A 19,515-nucleotide genomic window follows, 5' to 3' on the forward strand; every position below is an offset into this window, starting at 1 on the left:
CCAATGAGTTTGTAAAGTTTTCCAAGGTAACTAAATATTTTGGAGAGCGTTGAAAGAAATTTAGATTCTTTTTAGATTAATTTAATTCGTAGATTTAAATATTTTGTATTTAAATACATTTTTATTGCAATCTATCTATATTTATATCTTTGTATATATATTAAATATATTATGATAAGTTTTTGTAAATATAAATTATAAAAATAGAAAGTAAAGATGATTTATCATTATCTTAACGTGTATACTAGAGTTTCTTATATTTTAGGAATCATTATCCACTTATTTAATTTGCTGTTGTGTATTCATAGGTTTAAAATGTTTTTACGATCTCTAATCATCTAGTAATTTTTTAAGTTATGATGCTTAATTTCAAAAGTTTTGTCAAAGTTCATTTCCTCAAGGGATACAAAAAAATAAAATCATGAATTTTCATTTTGAAGAAACACAAACGGTTTCTCAGTGATATATTTCGGATGCTTACACAATCACAAATACTGTACTAACCTCCGAATTGCATAAAATGAGTAATTTTGTTGGTGTATAATATATATAGATAAAGAGTCAGAAAACCCTTCCATTGTATAATGCAATAAATTGTGATATATTTAACCTTTACTTCTCTACTAAAGGAAACCGTATTGAATCATTTTAAGTAAATCAATATTAACAATTTAATAAAATATATAACTTGGGGTATGATTCAGGATCATTTATTAGTTCCGTTTATTTTTATTCTACTTTCAAAATATAGGAGAAAGCTTGTTTAAAAAGCAGTTGTCAATTTCATGAGAGTTTTCATAATATAACCATTAAGGGGCTTTGAAAGTGTATTTCATAATAATTTGTCTAAGGAATCATTTAATACACTTATGGACATATTTTGGTTAGATATAATTTACTGTTCAAATATAATCTTCAGACATGTGTCTAAAAAATCCTTCTGTTAGTTAGATAATACCCGGAGCAAGGACTTTTACAATTCTGTATAAATTAATTGGAAGGTTGACTAGGAGGCATCTAGAAAATCTTTAGGATTTATTGCGCAATAGAAGATCTTGTTTGATCATTAGTCGTTACGGTGACTCTGATAAGTAATTATATTCTTTTCAGACTATCCTTGCATCGCGTACGGAAGAGTAGTGATTATTAAATTATTTAAGAAGTAACTTATATTTAAAAAAATGAATGAAACCTTTAAAATAAAACATAGCAGAGAGTATATTTGTTAATTCACTGAATTAATACTTCTATTTCAGTCAAAGATTTGCAAAAAGAAGGTGATATGAAACACCTTGCCTTTACCTAAGAAAACTTCTGGTGATATTTTAAAAATGCACATAAATATAATTTAGTAGAACTCACAAAAATAGACTTCTATGCCTAAAAAAACTTAGTAGTTTTTAAAAATTGTATGTTTCTTAACTTTTTAATAACTTTGTATGGTCGACTAATTGCAACTGATGTACAAAAATAACAAATACAGAAAGGACAAATCACTAATGATACATAAAAATGATTTCATGAAAAACAAAATGATTTGAAGTATTTATAAATACTGGATTCGAGTACTTTAACTCAACAAAACATCTAACTTCATACATCAATAATTAAAAAGGTTTTTGGCGATGAATCTGCAAACAATCTTAAAAATAACAAAAACTAAAGACCAAATGAGATATCTTATAGTAATAAATATATTTATTAATATATAACTACAGATCCCCAGTTTTGGTATTAAGTTTAGTCGGACACCCTTCTCTCGATTTAAAGGAACTTAATGAGATGACTGGAAAGATAAAGATTGAGGTACAAGATGATTGTCTGATAGAAGCTAATAAATTATCACCCCTCAGAAATATCTCCGGTTGTAGCATCCCACGAAGAAGATTTTCTTGATGTTTTAGGAAGATTTACCAACCAATTGCTCAATTTTCTCAAGCTCCTTTTATGTTTATGTTCTTTCTAATGAATTAAATCTTTTTCAAGCAACCTCTCTCGGTTATTTAAACAAAAACAAAAAAACCTGTACGTCTAAAGAAATGTAGCTAAATATTAACTGATATGAATTTTAAAATACGTTAGAGATGTTTGCACAGGCTGCTTTTTTTTTAAAGACCCCATTAAAATGAAAATTCCTATTTAAAAAAATGACTCTACAGGAAAGAAAAAAAGAAACAGTAAAGTTTAAACAAAGAACACAAAAATAACGGCAGAATCGATAAGGAGTCAAACAAAAGATTATGGTTACTTGGATACCAAGAAACTTAAATAACTTTTTACTTCCATCAACTGTTAAAATTATTGACAACAATGTTAAAGACTTCATTGTCAGCAAATCATCGATACGAAGGGCATGCATACATAAGAGAAATAACATTTACAATAATTTGAAAGACAAATTTGGAAATCTTCTTTAACTTTCTTTAGGACTGCAAATTGTTAAAAGGCCTGACAGAAAAATAAATGATGGATTGTGTACCTGTAATTGTATTTGAATTCTGTACTAGTCAACTTTTGGGTGTTCCTAAGCTAGTCTTTGGAATTGGTAAGGCCCAGTCAAAAGCTATCTAGCAGCGGCTAGAGGATTGGGAAGTCAAACAATTGGTGAGAACACTATGTTTTGATGCAACAGCTAGCAATAGTGGTCAGATCAATGGCGAATGTCCATTGCTTGAGTAAAAATTGGAAATACATGTTCTTTAGTTACCCTATCGACATCGAGTATTTGAATTAGTGTTAGCAAGGGGTTTCTCCATTTGTATGAGTCTGTTATCTGGACCTGGTATTCAAGTTTTTAAAAGTATTGAGAAGATGTGGGGAAAGATCGACGTAATATACTTTAATTCAGTCATGACCAATGATTTCAAAGTCATTTCTGATATAAAGAATAACATAATTGATTTTGTTAAGATAAATGAAAGAAATGATTATGGAGAGTTGTTAGAAATTATCAACATTTTTCTTTGATGTGATCCTCATCGAGGCATACACTTTGTTTCACCAGGAGCTAAGCTTGCATTACTAAAGTATTGTAGGCTCTCAATATTTATGTTTCGAGACAATTTGAACTCACTTTTAATGAAATAAGAGGAATTCGTAATATTTTCATTATGAAAATATATACCAGAGCTTGGTTCACAGCTTTTTATGTTTTATCTTCGCCTCTTCTTGGTATTTTTTGACCTAAAAGTATCATCTCAAAAAAAAATAAAAAAAAAATTCTATAAACAAAGTAATTATAACTGCAGAATGTTCCATTAATCTATCAAATATTACGAAATGAATAAAAGTAGAATTAAAAGATATTGGAAACTTTCTTTAGCTAAATTTGTTTCTAAAAACACTTTGAACTCCTTTTCATATTTGGGTATAACAAATAATTTCTTTCAAGCTGACTCTGAAACTTGGCATTCAAGAAATGAATATAGCGCAGTATTTTCAATCATTAACAACTATACAATTGTTTATTGATTTGGTTGAAAAAGGGGTTGTTTTCATAAAATAATTCCACTTCTTAATTGCTAATCATGAAGAGCAGAAACGGTATTTATTACAAGTAGCAAGTTACAAGAACCATCAAGAGAGATTTTTCGATTAAAAAAAAAAAAAACAATATGTAAAGATTACTATTAGAAGTAGTTTCAATATTAACAGCACCCCTTATATTTTAATGAAATATAATTATGTCAATTTTTTATTGCATTTTTCAAAAATAAACAAATAAAAGATTATTTAAAAAATTATTTTTTCGAATTTTTGAAATAAATTCGATGACTTAATGTAACAAAAGAGACTAATAAGATAATCTTAAATAAAAAAATCAAAGTCCTTATAATGATGTTGTGTATTTTTTTACCATAAAGAGATAGCAATATTGCTTTTTGATTAAAAAAATATATATAGATAATGTGTGCTCTGTGTAAAAAGTTAAAAAAATAACCTTCACTCATATTTCCGTTAAAATAAAGTAATTTTGGAAGAAAGTAATAAAAATATCTTTTAAAAATAATTAATTGAAAGTTCTATAATATATTTAATTACATCTACTTGTGTTTGGAAGATATCAAAAGAAAAAGACGGAATTTTCGAGAAAATAAACGTAAACTTTTAAGACCTTGTTTTCTAAATTAATTAGTCTTGCTCAATTGTATATTTTAAGCCTATAAGAGCTCAAATGTAAAACATGTAAAAAAATAATAATGTAACATCTTTATTTTGATGAATTATAAAGTTTTAGAGCTACAATTCGTTATTTAGTATTTAAAAGCGTCTTGTAATAATAATTGAAGCAGGAATAAGTCAGTTGTTAATGAATCAATGTATTAGTTGATGAATGCAACTCCTCGTTCAGTTTCGTCATTCACAACTTTAAAAGATCAATTATTTCAAGGGGTTTCTTATAATCACAGTGAAATTAAATATACAAAAAAAAAAACTCTTCCGGGAGTTTTAGCTTCTGAATGATAATTATTGTCTTGTTTGTAGCAAGGTATAATAATATTTACTTATTCATTTTCCATTTCAAATGTTATTTTCTTTTTGAATGCCAAACTGACTCGATTCTCAAATTGAGTCAAGCCAACAATCTCGTCAGATAAATATATACCATGAGTGCTTAAAATTGTTTTGAAATTACATGCTTGATTTTGGAATAATGACATAATCATTTCATCAAATTCAAATAATTAAACGGAGCATCTGAGGCTGCCGAAGCAAACATCCATATATTGAAATATATTTCTTTTATGTTAATATTTGATGATACACCCATGATACTTTTCTATAATTAAAGATGATGCTAGAGGGCAAATCCCAACGCCATTCATGATGAAATGCAATTTATTTCCAGTCAACTCAGTTACAAATATGCCAATAAGATGTAACTTATATTGAAATCCTGTTGATTTTTCCGTAGTGTCTAGTTTTGCACTTAGATATTTACATTACTTATGTTAAATAAAAATATGAAGCTATTTTATTTTCCTATATTACAAAATATTCCAGTAGTATAATTTCTTTCATCTTAGTTTCACCGTGGTAATTAACTTGTAAGAAAACTACAAAGTATTGCATAGTATTTTATGTTACTAATTTTTTTTTCTTCAACAGTTATAACTACTAACTGTAATACGAGGACAGTTTGATACCACATGGATTTCAATTGTAAACAAAAGTACTTCTTATCAGAAATGATGCTTCATATAGATCGATTTAAAATTTGGTACACATCGATAAACAGGACTGCTCTTACATACCAAATAAAGATTGATACTATCCAAACAAAGACGTTATAGATGTATTAGTTTTCTCTTAAACTATTTTGCATTGTAATGCACAACATTAATATTTTTTTTTTAGAACTATATAAATTTTCTTAGGCTAAATGATCTTTTCTAAAAAAGTTATAGAACATAAAAAACTACATCATGAAACGTTTTCACTATAATCGAGGAAAAATGAACTTTTTTTTGAAAAAATTGTTAATTTTTAAAACTGAGATACAGAGTTCTATTTCACTAAGACTTGTATTTTTTTATTCAAACAAAGGGATTTACACCCGGCAATCAAGACTAAAGTTTCTACTAAATGAAAAACAAGAAACATCCTAACAGATATGAATAATTTCATCTTTAGAGAGTAGGAATGAATATGGGAAGATTGAAGGGATTACATTTTTAACAACATAAAAATCACAAAAACACTCCAATTTATAATTAATTTGTAGAGTATAAAAAAGATTCTTTTTTTTTAACTAAATGACAACTTAAATTCGAGCAAGACTCTGTAGTAATGTAAAACCTAGTATATAAGTATGCATATTTATATCTTAATATAATATTAAGTTAAGTAATACGAACGACATATAAACATATTTTGGACGCCACATCGTGTACGTTCAGTTCAACTTCTTGTGTCCCATGGTTGCGAATTTCAATTCCAGATATGGGCAAAATGTTCAAGTTTAGTGCACTTCCTACAAGTGACATTCTTAGCAGGCCAGTTGTAACTGCCCTGCCTTCTATTCCCACAGAAGAAACGGCGGTCCTATGCAGCTATAATTGTGTCTCTATTTGAAAACGCCTTCCTTTCATCTACTGCAACGGAAGCCACGCTTACAGAATCATAGGTCACTGATTTTTGAAGTGCCATTCGAGAGATTTAGCCAAATCAAACGACTCGTTTAAAGTGAATTTAGCCCTCTTCGAAATTTTTTGGCGGATTTGAGAAGATTGAAGACCACAAATGAACACATCACGTATATTTTCATTTGTATTGTCAGTATCGCTTAGAGCTCGATATTGACAATCCTTCCCGAATATCTTCAGAGCTTGAAGAAATTGATCCAACGACTCGTCTTCCCTCTGTTTACGTCAAGTAAGTTAAAGGAATATTTCTTTTTTTTCTTTATGTATATACTGTTCATGCTTTTCCGCATCTGGTGAGTTCGGATTCCCGTCAAATCGGTTTGGACGAAGTGACTTTTCATTTTGCTTAAACTTCGAGAATTTTTAAAAAGCAAGTAGAAGAAATTGTTGTAACTTAGAATATGGCTTTATTTGACTTAAATCTACTACAAGTAAGATACAACTAACAAATAGTTGCATACATAAATACTCCAATACTCACTCACAATATCAACCTTATAAATTACACATAACTACAAACGATCGATACAATAATATCACCAAACAGGGATCCAGTCTTTATTTCAACAACCGTTGCAAATCTCCGTCCTTTCCTAGTTTTTTTTCAGTTTTGGGAACAAGAAAAAGTCACATGGCCTCAGATCTTGTGAATATGGTGGGTGAGGCATAATTGTGGTGTTGTTTTTAAACAAAAATTCTCACACACAAAGATGAGTGAGCATGTACATTATCTTGATGCAAAAGACATAAATTCAGTGAGTAAAACTTCCACAGTTGATGGAGCTTGACGTCCTTTTTTTTTGGTCTTGGTTCCATTGGGACAATTGGACTTTACTTTCGATATTACTAATATATATTTAGGATTTTTCTCACCAGTTAGGACCTTTTGAGAAACAGCTCATGAGCGATGCTCATGCCACGATTCTTATGATCAAAATAAGCTCTTTTGGTACAAACTTCACTATCACTCATCTCATTCACAAAACTTTATAAAATTATAACAACAATTTTCTTAACTGCTTCAACATTTTCATCTGTTGATGAGTAGTACTTGGGTGTCCCGAGCGAGGTTCGTCATTAGCATCTTCCTGGTCATATTAAAAGAGTTTTTACCAATCATAAACATTTCTTTAAATCAGAACAGTTTCACTGTAAATATTTCAAGTACTTTACAGAACATAACTTCATTTTTTACGCAAAATGGTATACAATTTCTTTTATACATTTTTTTTTTTAAATAGATAAAAATTGCCGAATATGCAAAATACTTCTAACCATTATGCCTCTCATAAACAAACCAAGCATATTATATATCTGAAACAGTAAATATTTATTTGTGGCAAGTGTACTAACCTAAAAAAATCAAAAAATCGAGCTTACGTAATATACCTTCCCTCAAAATTTGAAAATGCATCTTAGTTTTTGAACATACTTCGTACGGTCTAAAAAATTAATTAAGACATCGCGTGTTACGGTTTAAATCTAGGAATACTAACAATACTTGCATAAAGTTGCATGAAAGGCTGAGAAATGTGATAAAGATTGCCATATGTGAGGTGTGTTACATATAAAAAATAGAATATATTGAATCTATTAATATTGATAGAATTGATTATATTCCTATGAAAGAAAATGAAACGTGTTTAATCTTTGAAATCTCATATTATATATAGGTAGATAACAATAGGGTATATGTGACTATTTATTTAAGTGTTTTCGGGAATAGAACAGAATTAAGAGTACATGATTAAAGTATAAAGTAATAGCCTCAAACGAAGGTAATTAATGAACTTCGTGACTGAGATTGTTTTCCAAAAATAGGTTATTATTTTAATGAAGAAAAGAATGAACTACGTACAATAGCTCGTTATGTAAAAATAAAAACATAGTCACAATTATTTCAACTTTCACCAAGTACGGGGTTGTCAGTTGAAATCTGAACACCTACTAATTCAATAATTAATGAAGATTGAGTGAATGAAATTAATTCTTATTTAGATATATTAAAGTATAAAGAATTAGTTACAAACAAAACAAACCTGAGCTCTCTAGCATACGTACAAGTTGAAAAAAATGACGCTTGAACGCGATGCACGAATTTCCATTCGCGCACAAACAAGCTATTGGACGTCTACGGAGGTCAGCAAGTCCGAAATATTATAAAGGATGAATGGATATGTCTAAAAAGCCAAACTTGACCTGGAAGAGTTAAAGAAAACAGCCCAGGCCAATGGCCTCAAGTCCATGGGGGCTCATGTTATAGAGCTAGTTGTTTTACACGTCTTTCCAGAGAGCTAAAAAAGTGGGGGGGGGAAAAGAGCCTTGTAAAGGTGGAAAGGCTACTATTGACACCAGCAATGAAAGAAACCCATTTCTTCCGTTCCAAGACTCTTCTGAATTCTTTTAAACAGTTTTGCCGCCCCCACCCCAATTCAGCCCTGATGCTAACCCCCTAAACTACACCTTTTGGGTGGTGCATGTTGAGGGGAAAGCCTGCAGTGTATGTCATCCCAACACCGAGGCCCTCAAAGTACCTGTCAGCCAGCAATAGGAAACCATGACACCAGATTATAGCTGCAGCTGGTGCCAAGCCTTCCACCGCTGTCTGGACGCTATCATTGCCACATTGAGTACGAGAGCTCAGAAGCACATCTATTTATAATATTAATAAATTATATCTTTTCGAAGTTTAAAATTCAAAGTGTTCATATTTTAACGGAGCAGTTGGTAGGAACATTAATACAATGCTAAAAACTTTAGCCCAGTTTAATACTAAAAAATATAAAGGGTTGTTTTTTAAAGTGTAAAAATTAAATTTTTGTTATTTTTTTATATTATTCTCTAGATTCTTATGTATTTTTGAGGTCTCGGTAAGGAGTTTAAATTTGTTTTACCGTTCCGGTAAATAATAATAATACACCTACTTGAAAACAGACCTCAAGTGCCAAGAATCACTCCTTTGTTGTATTTCTGATGGGATTACTTATTCAACAATGACTTGTAGTTGGGCTTTCTAAAGGTTAAGATACCGCCATCCATTAAGAGTTTTCAGGAACCCCAATCTGCTTTCAACAGAATCGCAGAAAATTTCCCTGCCGCACCCTGTATACTTTTATTTTGTAACTCTTATTCAAGAGATAGTAAGAACCAGTTTGTATGGGATTGTAATATGCTAAAGCAACCCTTACTATGCAAAAGTATATAATTTTACGTAATTATATATCATAAGATAAATGGTTGATATGAAACAAAAGCAAAAATGTTTATGCACGTTGCAAACATAAGTAAATTTGATAGCATCTGGCAAGTTTTGAGAGAAAGCAGTATTTCTTGTTTTCTAAATGTGAATATATTATCTTCTATGCTTAGTTAGTTAATTAATAAACAGCAAACTTTGTACTTTTAAAGCATTGATATACTGTGTTTTGGTATGAATTTTTTTTTGTCGAAAAACGTTTCACATTAAATAGCTAATGAGGTTTTGAATGGATGTATTATAAACAGGGGGCAGCTAAGACAGCCCGTGGGAAGTACTAACAAGTCAGGCTAGCTCTGGATGCCCTTTTAGGGGCATGATCAGAGTATTGGCTGGAAATGCTATAGTTCCTTCACTAAATTATAGAATTTTTGCTAAATACTAGATATAATTTGGTCAGGAAGAAATTTTTTTATGTAAAAATAGATGTAAAAACTATTTTTTGAAAGATTTATTATCTTAAAAAAAGGCAATTCGGGCAAACAATGCAGGAGAGCAAAAAAAAAATAATTTTTGAAATTTTTTGTGAGTAGCTATGGACTTTATAATTTATTTTTCCAAAAATTTAATTTTTTGTGAACAGTTGTGGATTTTGGAAAAAAAAGTCCAAAAATTTAATATATGAAATTTTTTTTACATAAAAATCTTATTTTTTTTTTCAATATCTGTGTATTTTTGAAAAAAAAAAAAAAAAAAATTTTTTTACAAAAATTTAATTTTTACACTTTAAAAAAAAGAAAAAAAGTACCAAAAAGTATATATATAACCGGGTTGGGGAGTCCATTATTTGAATGTCACCGAATCCGACTCCAACACCCATTATTCTTTTATTAATAATATGTTTTATAGCCAGTATAATTACTATTGAGTCGATATACATTAAATATAGATTTAATTTACAGACAACATCTCACTCCAATGCTACACTTTTCTCTGATGACATTGACTATTCACAAGTCTAATTAATGAACTAACGGGGCTAGTTCCTATACTCTACCCAACTTAATAAATTAGACTTTAGAAGTGTTTGGGAATTGTGATTGATTTGACTATATAGTACGTTGGAAATTTGTGAAGTAAACTTATAAATTAGTTAGAAAATAACGTAGGATTACTCAATATAAGTCATAGATTATATAAATAAATTTTGGTTGCATAAATTATAATAATTTTTTTAGCAAGAGTAGTAATTGCGTACTTTGATACATTAGTGCCGACAGTGTGTTAAACACATCAATATTCAAATTAGTCTAATCATTAAAAATCTCCATGAATATTTTTTTTTTCTAACAAAGCTTATAAGGATCTATATAATATCGGCTTTTATTCTTGTTTAGATATGAAGTACTTTTAATATATTGATATTTTTAGCTTTTTTCATGGGATATAATTAGATAATGGCGGCCCTGAAAGCCTAGAGGATACTTTTTTTTTTGGCCCATTAATCCAAAGTAAAGTTGTTCTATTCATTGCAAATTTTTATATTGATTTCAAATGGTGTCAGGAAAAATCACTGCTTAAATATATATGTCAAGATTCTTCTACACTGATATAATACTTATCACCAATATAATTTATTTGAAGAAAAAGGAAAAATAAACAAATACGACAGCAGTTCGAATGGAAGAAGAATTGTTAATCACTTATTTATCTGTTATAAATTATAATATATCATAGTAGTGGATTATTCATATTGGACAAAACACATGGATTGATGAAAAAAAATTGACATAATGTATTTCGAAATATGTGATACTTGAAACTTTGTGCACCTGAAGCCTTTCCATAGAGTTGGTCCAAACTATGGACTATAGAGGTTCAATATATGCCTGCATAAGTTTAAACGGAGCTCTTTCCAGCTCTACACTCAAATAAATACTGATATATTTCTGTCTTTGAATTAAGCATTGCAACATGGACGTATAATAAAATAAGAAATTTTAAAAAAATGGTCAATTTATGCTATAAGATTAAGGCCAAAGTAAATTTGCAGTTTTGATACAGGTGTGCGCGTCTGAAACTGAAGACTCCTTTAAATTTTATGCCATGCACATATTCGTGATTTTATGGAGTTGAAACCGATTTGTACTTGGAGGCAAGGGTCTTGACTAGTTATAAACAAAACTCCAGCAAAATCTAAATAGAAACAGTGGAACAACAGCTGATAATATGGAGAGACGTCGAGTCACAATTTTGGAACTTTCCGCGCGGGGAAAAACTCCCACTGAAATTGCCAAGGTTCTGAACTGCAGCCACACCACCGTTTACAGCGTAGTAGCCAAGGGGACTCCTGAGGTGACCACAAGATCTAAGTCAATGCCTCGAAGGTCGGACGAAATGGTTGCTGCCGTGAAAAAGTCTGTCCAGGATAAGAGAGGCAAGGTCACCGTCAGACCAAGGACCATGGACCGACTAGTTAAGAAAGATCTTGGCCTTAAGGTCTTCAAGAGAACCCCTCGTCAAGCCCTCAAGCCTGTAGACAAGGAAACACGCATAAAATTTAAAGGAGTGTTCAGTTTTAGACGTCCACACCAGTATAATAAAAAGCATGACGATATTGAGTGTTCTCCAATTTATGTCGAAGAGGGGAATTGAGAGTCTTATGTGTTGTTTAACATGAGTACATAGTTTAGAGTAGTAACCCTCAGGACTGGGATAAGGTCAATTTCTTGAATAAATATATCTATAACATACAGTGTTGGTGGTGAATTGCTGTTACGTATGCCTCTCAATCCATCATAAATTGATTTGATAAATTATAAAAAGAACTGGTAGAGTGTGTTATATGTCGAGAACTGAATATGAGAAACACATTGAAGTTATCATGGATACTTTCAAGGAAAACGTGAGGATCAACAATTTGTCTTTTAGTAGGTTGTTCTCGGGATCATGTTACAAAGACATTACCCGAGATGGGTTGCAATTCCAAACTGCCTTCAGTATGTACTTTCAAGAAGACATTATACCAAAGAACAATGCAGGTCTTGCTTTCCTCATCCCAACCAACACTCCAGCAACACTACCAAATTTTCCAGAGGCTTTAGATATCTTTTCAAATATGTGTACCTCAGATTTCTCCTCTAAACTAGTTTCAGCATTTCCTGGGCTACATGCCAATTTTTCAATGTCACCTCGAGGACAAATTCATATGTACCCAACCTCTCAATGGTTTGGACTCTCCATGGGTGTAAGTAATGGGTCAACTTCCAGTTTCCCCTCTTCAGTCTTCAACACGGCCGATCTAAAAAGTCAAGGCTATCCTCATTGTTTTGTTGTTATATCTGCGGTCTGGTCTATCATGAATTCATTCCAAAGGGACAAACGGTTAATAAGAAGTACTGTTTGGGCGTACTAAGGTGCTTACGCGTCGATAACGCACCATCACACAGAGCCACGCTTATGAGCGAATTCAAAGTCAAAACACGTAATAAATATCATCGAGCAACCACCATTTTCACCATGATTTAGCTCTGTTTTACTTTTTTTTGTTCCACAAACTTAAATTGCCAATCTGTAGGACCCTTTTTGAGTCTATTTTTTTTATACATATTTTGTTAGCGAGCAATAACAAACATCTCACCCGAATTTAAAAAAAAAAATCTCCGGTATTGCTTATATTTGTTTGGAAACTATACAAGTATCTAGTTTTTCCGGCAATTGCAATTTGAACGTCAAATATTGCGTTTCTTGATGCTCGAGGAAGTGGTGGTGGAAATATTTCACTGGACTCTTTGCCAACATCCCTCAGCCTGCGTGCAGGGGTGTATATCTAGTATATTAGAAGGGCTTGCATTTTGGACAAGAAATTGATCTTTATATCCTGAGAGCCGTTGTGTATCTTGGTATATCAAGAGAGTTTTTGATGCTCAGGGAAGCGACGGTGGAAGAATTTAACCTGCTTATGGACCAGCAGTCCACAACCCGTGGTCAGAGTTGTATTCTAACAAATTATAAGAGGTTATTGGTGCTTAAATAAATGGTGGCTGTGCAATTTCAAATACCTTGAGATCCAGTACTTCACCTGTAAAACCTGAGAGCTGGGAGTATTTTTGGATATTATGAATTTTCCTTGATGTTCAGTGACTGCAAATTTGGCGTCTGACCCAGAATAAAGCTTCCTCATCACGTGAAATATGAGTGCCTATATATGGTATTAATGGTATTAGTATACTCATAAAACCAACATAAAATTTTACGATCTTTATTTTTTGTTTTATATTAAGCAGAAGAATTCTTAATTAATTTTAATTTCTTAATGTTGCAGGCAACGCCAGGCAGACAACTTAATGATAAATAATGCTTTGAAGGTATTTAATTATTAAATTTCATGTAGGAGTATACAGTGTTGATCTTATCTAGTAGTACACATATTATTTTTTCCAATTTTTCAAGAGTAAAATTTAACCGATAGGATCCTGGGGACAAAATACAAAATAATCTAATAAATAGGGCTTGGCATATCTTTTATTCAATACGTGAGACCTCATCTCTAATAGTTGCCTCAATACAAGGCCTAAATCCCTTGCAGACCTTAACTATGTAGTTGAGAATACTTCTTTTTGTAAGAAGCTTTTCCAATTTATCAACGAAAAGGTACTTTTCTGGCAACCTTTTAATCATAAAGTATTTCGTAAAGATCTCCCTGAAACTGTTGTAGAAACTGGAATCAAAACTAACCCTCGTGGTGGTGAACCTGTTACTTTCCCATCCGATAATTATTCTAATTATTGAGGGATTAAATCTATTGCTTCTAATGGTTATATACCTTATTTTCCATGATTATTTCTAAACCTCAATGTACGTTTAAAAAAGGACCTTCAAAAATACCACCTGATCTTACTCTGCAAATTCATTTAACATAGAAAACAAGGAACGTTGTGTTCATTTTTTATTAAAATCACTTACGCACATTTCTAGTATTGGTAAAACCTTGGAAGCCAACTCTATCTTACAGTCAACCCATGAGTAATTATAACACTATTATTAAGCTTCGTAATTCTTAATATACACAATTATGTTGTATAATATCATTAACTAATAAGCAATGCATTAGATAGACAATGTCATGGTCAATCCAATATTAATAATCACTCTTCTGTCAAGTAACTTCTGTGAGAGAAAGCGACGTACCAATCTGTTTATTAAACTACTAGAACCCCAACAGTTGATAGGACTGGGATATTAGAAGAACCAATTGCTGTAGTGTAAAAATAAAGCATAATAATTTTTTGTTAGTCTTAGAAGAATAATAGTTTCATATTTAAACATTTATAGTAATAATATGTGGAAATTATCGATCAAAAACTGCGTTAAACAATGTTAAAGTTGAAATACTTGTGATGCATATAAAAGATTTGGTGCATTAACCAAAAATTTGTCTATTTTAGTATAACTTTTCAGGGTTAAAAATATTGTTTTGATACATCTAATGTTTTTATTATATTTTCTCTTAACTTTTTTTTTATACTTTTGCGTTTGCGTAGAACATACAATTAGTTTCGGGTCTCCATTTAAGCTGTAACTTTCTCATACTCAAGTGATCTTTCAAAATAGACAAATGGCTTCTTCAAATGTTGGATTCTATGGATTTGATGTTGACCTCATTATGTCAGCTTCTCACACAAAAGCTCTTCAGTATTTATATATCTTTTCAGTTTGAGCACAGATGAGGATTTGGACTCGAGTCCATATTTTGAAGCCTCGAGTTCAAAACCAAAGTTTTGAGACTTGGAAGCTCAAAATCAAAACTCTTTGGACTTGAGCACATCAAAAACTTTTCCTTATAAATAGTTTATTCTCAAAACAAAATCCTGAAGCTAATGAGGTCAACATCAAATCCATATAATCCGACATTCATGTTTAAGGAGGATATTAAAAGATACTTTTAATATATGGTTACTAATATGAGTGTTTTTTTGACGTGTCATATGTATATAATTTATATTGCTATGCGATAACATAAATAGATTATGAATTCCTCATTTATTCTCATTGAAACCCCTCATTCATCAAAATTTATTTTATATCCATGTATACCGGCAGTTATCATATTCCATCTACTTATATGGAATATGATAGATAAGACGGTCAAATTTTGGAAAATTTATCGTTTTTCACAAGTTTGTTATTGAATTAAAAATATTTAGTCACTATTATCTTTCTGTCGCCACCTGGAATCCATCATTGCCGCTAAGGGCAGCTATATGAATGATTAAGAGAGCTCAGACAAACATGTATTTATTCTATTAATTTTAATGAAATTCTATTGTTAATTAATAAATTAAATCTTGTTGAAGTTTAAAATTCAAAGTGTTGAATTTTTAATGGACTAATCAGTGCAGTTAATGCACGAGAATAATTTATAATTTTGGCAAAATTAAACATCCCATGACCTACATGGAGCTAAATGGTTTACAATTGTTAACGTGGTCCTTGTGTATCAAGTTTTACTAAGTAAAATATATGTTTAAAAAAGTTCATATCTCCTTCGGTTATTTTTCTGGACACCTATGGGCATGAGAGGTAGATAATATTTTCTTTTTCTTTATTTTGAGGGTCTTGGTGTTTTGTTGATAGACACTGTAGGCCTTCATTTCGACATGCACCCAAAAGGCCTAGTCAATGAGTTGTAGAAGGGTTAAAAGTGTTAAAAAAGAGTTCAAAATACTCATTCAAAAGAATTGCAATGGAGATCCCCTCCTGGGTCCTGGGTTGATTTCGTTAAATGTGTCAAAAGTTGTCTTTTTACCTACTTTTTTGATAGGTCTCTGAACAGTCTGGTGTGAAGCCACAAGATCTCTTACATCGTCATATGAACTTTAGGGGTTTGACCTGAGGTGTCCAGTTTGCCTTTTTAAAAGGAGCCTTCCTTCCTCTCCAACGTTTTGGATTTGCTGAAGGCTTAGAGAGTGGTTTTGGAGACGCCCAATTGCTTGATGTCTAAGAATGAAAATTTGTCAATCAAGTTCAAGTGTCATTTCCTCTATTTATTTGTAAGCTGGAGAGCTCTAGTTTCTTTTGTTTTGTAAGTAATTGTTATACTGTAATATTCAAAATATTGATTATTTTCAACCACTCAACTTTAATTAATGATTGAATTAGTCAGTGTTCAGATTTTAATAAACCACCTGGTAAAGATTCAAATCAAAATAGTATCCACTTACACACCTCACCAACTTTATGCATTGAGTAGCAAAAAAAAAAAATCATGTTGTTGTAATAAGCATTTGATTGAGATAAAAATTTATAATTATATAATAAGGATTACCCTCATGCGGATTTTTTTTTAAATCCTTAATTATGGGTATCAAATTTATAGACTTGATATTATAAAATACATTTTATATTGATAATATAATTTTTTAAATAAAATTTTAATTTATAAAAAAGTTGATATAACCATTTTATGCTTTTGTTGAACTTTATCTGTAATTTATAAGGATTTAGTAATAAAAATTAGGAAACTTGTGTTTGCTTAAGTAGTCTATTATATCATATAAATAATAAATCATGGAACAATTTCAATAATTATCATATTTATCCCTTCCTAGTTAATATCTTAAATAATCTGGAGATAATCGATTTCTTTTTGATCTTCTCAACACCTGAGTATATGCTGAGTAAGTTTCTGTACTTAGGGATTACTCGTCTATTTGTCATTTTCATCTTGAGATCCTCCAACTTCTTCCGTTTGTGTTTCATCAACTCCTGAACTATGCGAAAGATTTATCGAGCTCTGTTTGTGTTGAACTAAATCCTATAAAGAGATAGTTTTTGTATCACCTTCAGCAAAACGTACAACATTATAATCAGGATTTGTTGAGATGAGATCTACTTTGTCAAGCAAAAGTTCGTACTTGCTTTGTGACACATATCTCTTCATATACATTTTCCTAGGATTCAGTAATCAGGACGGAATTGCTGAGCGTTTTGTGGATCACCTTTGATAACAAAACATTATTTCATGTGCTGTAAAATTGATCGTATTGTTTAATAAATAATGTATTGAATGGAGAACATCTGGTAATACTATATGAAAAACACTAAAGTTTGAGTCTTCATCGAATAATTTCATCATTTTTATTTTTCTTGAGTATTTTGCATTGAATATAAAAGAGACAGATCTTCTTGATCAGTGATTACCATAAAGTATTTTTCTATCAGAAAATGACACCACTTACCTCAAAGATACCTTCTTTTTTTGTTCATAAATGTCTATTTTCACTGTTATTTAAAGTAAATAGGTGATTTTGATTTATAGCCGCTTTTATTGCGAATTCTGAAGCATCTACCTTGATTTTCCATAGTTGAAAGATAACATACCTTTAACAATTTTTTGGGCCCTCCGAATGATGTTACAATTTTACAATTGGTACTTTCAATTGAGAAGGAATTACTTCCCAATGATATCTTCTAGTAAGTTACAATGAGATGAAACTCTCAGTACTTCCTCTATTAACTAGTGCATGGACCACCTTTCCATTCAATATGACTGGAATAATAGCTTTTTCCATTTATGAAGGCATCTCTGATGTAATAACTTTTAGATTCTTTAGTACTTACAGACTTGAATTTGAAAATCTTTGTATAGGAGTTTGAGGACTCGTAGAAAGTTATCAAGTTGTTCGATAGGTTTTTGCCTCCTTTTTACATTCCTTGTAAAAATTAAATTCTTTTTCTTCACGTAAATTGATTTTAATGTCCCAATAGCTTCTTTATACGTAGCTTTCTGTTATCTACGAAAGTACTTTATAGCTTTTAAAGTTATTTAGGACTTTCCTGCGTCTGCACTTGAGAAGCTAGGATTACATAGAAACAGTCAGGTTTGAGGTATTTATCTGTTTTAAAAATAAGTTAAATAAATTGTTGAAACTGACTTTAGTCTTTATTTAATTTTGTTTATAATCTATAATGCCTTAGTAATAACATTTATAACAAAGTAACTATAAAGGATAATAATTTATACAAATATGTATAACCTTTATTCTATTCATTGGCACATGGTCTGCAATGTTTATAACACTTGTGATAACCTAAGCAATATATTGTATAAATATCATTTAAATAATCAACAACAGAACAGTTTCAATATTCATAACAAAAGTATATTGAAATGAAGCCACTGATTTGCTGTTTACATGTGTATTTGGTACAGCAAAATAAAATTTAAATATACAGAGTTCTAGAACACAACATATATATATATATAAGTGTCTCTAACACTGTGCGTTCCATCGGTGCATAGACAATAATCCTACATCTGAGAAGAAACCACTTCCTTCATCCTACTTTTATCCCTTTGGGAATGAAATTATATCCAAATGGTAACAGTACAAGTGAGAACGGCGCTTCTATCAAAGTATCGGGTACTGTTGTTCTTAAATATAGAAAGGATCCATCATAGGGAAAAGAAAGTCACTTTTTAACAGTAAATGTGACACACAAAGTCCAAACTGAAGATCCCTTCCCTTCTAGAGTACGATTTAGTGGAGATAACCATTCACAAACTGGGTATTTCCGTATATGAACTATTACGCATGATCTTGGAAATGGATCTATGAAGAGGTATAATTGGATTAAATCATCCAATTGTTTTAGTAAAATGTACAGAAACCTTAAATATGCTCCAGCGTTAACAAGAAGGAAATTCTTAATTAATATACCAGAAACTAACTAAACAAACATCCTTAATTAATTGAGCTTACAAGGACTCAATTGCTTTACATTCCCAGAAAGGACCTTCAAATCTAAGAACAGATTGTGAAACGAATTTAAAGAGAAGGCTTGTTTTTATATTTACTATAAATCACATCACTAATTTGCTAGTTGAGCTCATAGCTCTATTTTCATATACATTATTGTCCTATCTTAAATTCTTTTAAAAATCCTCCATACCCACTTAAATTTTATTGGAAACTTAATGTTAATGTGAGACTCCGAGGCTGTATGTGCGGATATATAATTAAAATTTCTCTCTACTGAACTAAAATTACTGATGGTAGTTTGTATTTGTGAAATTCTCTGAAATAGATTGAATCAAAGGCAAGAGATGTTTTTTTAGATGGGAAGGTAAGGAGCGAGCCAAAATGAGAAAATAAGTTCTAAAGATGATGT

The sequence above is a fragment of the Lepeophtheirus salmonis genome, chromosome 1 (assembly GCF_016086655.4).
Source record: "Lepeophtheirus salmonis chromosome 1, UVic_Lsal_1.4, whole genome shotgun sequence".
In the NCBI taxonomy this organism is placed as follows: Eukaryota; Metazoa; Arthropoda; class Copepoda; order Siphonostomatoida; family Caligidae; genus Lepeophtheirus; species Lepeophtheirus salmonis.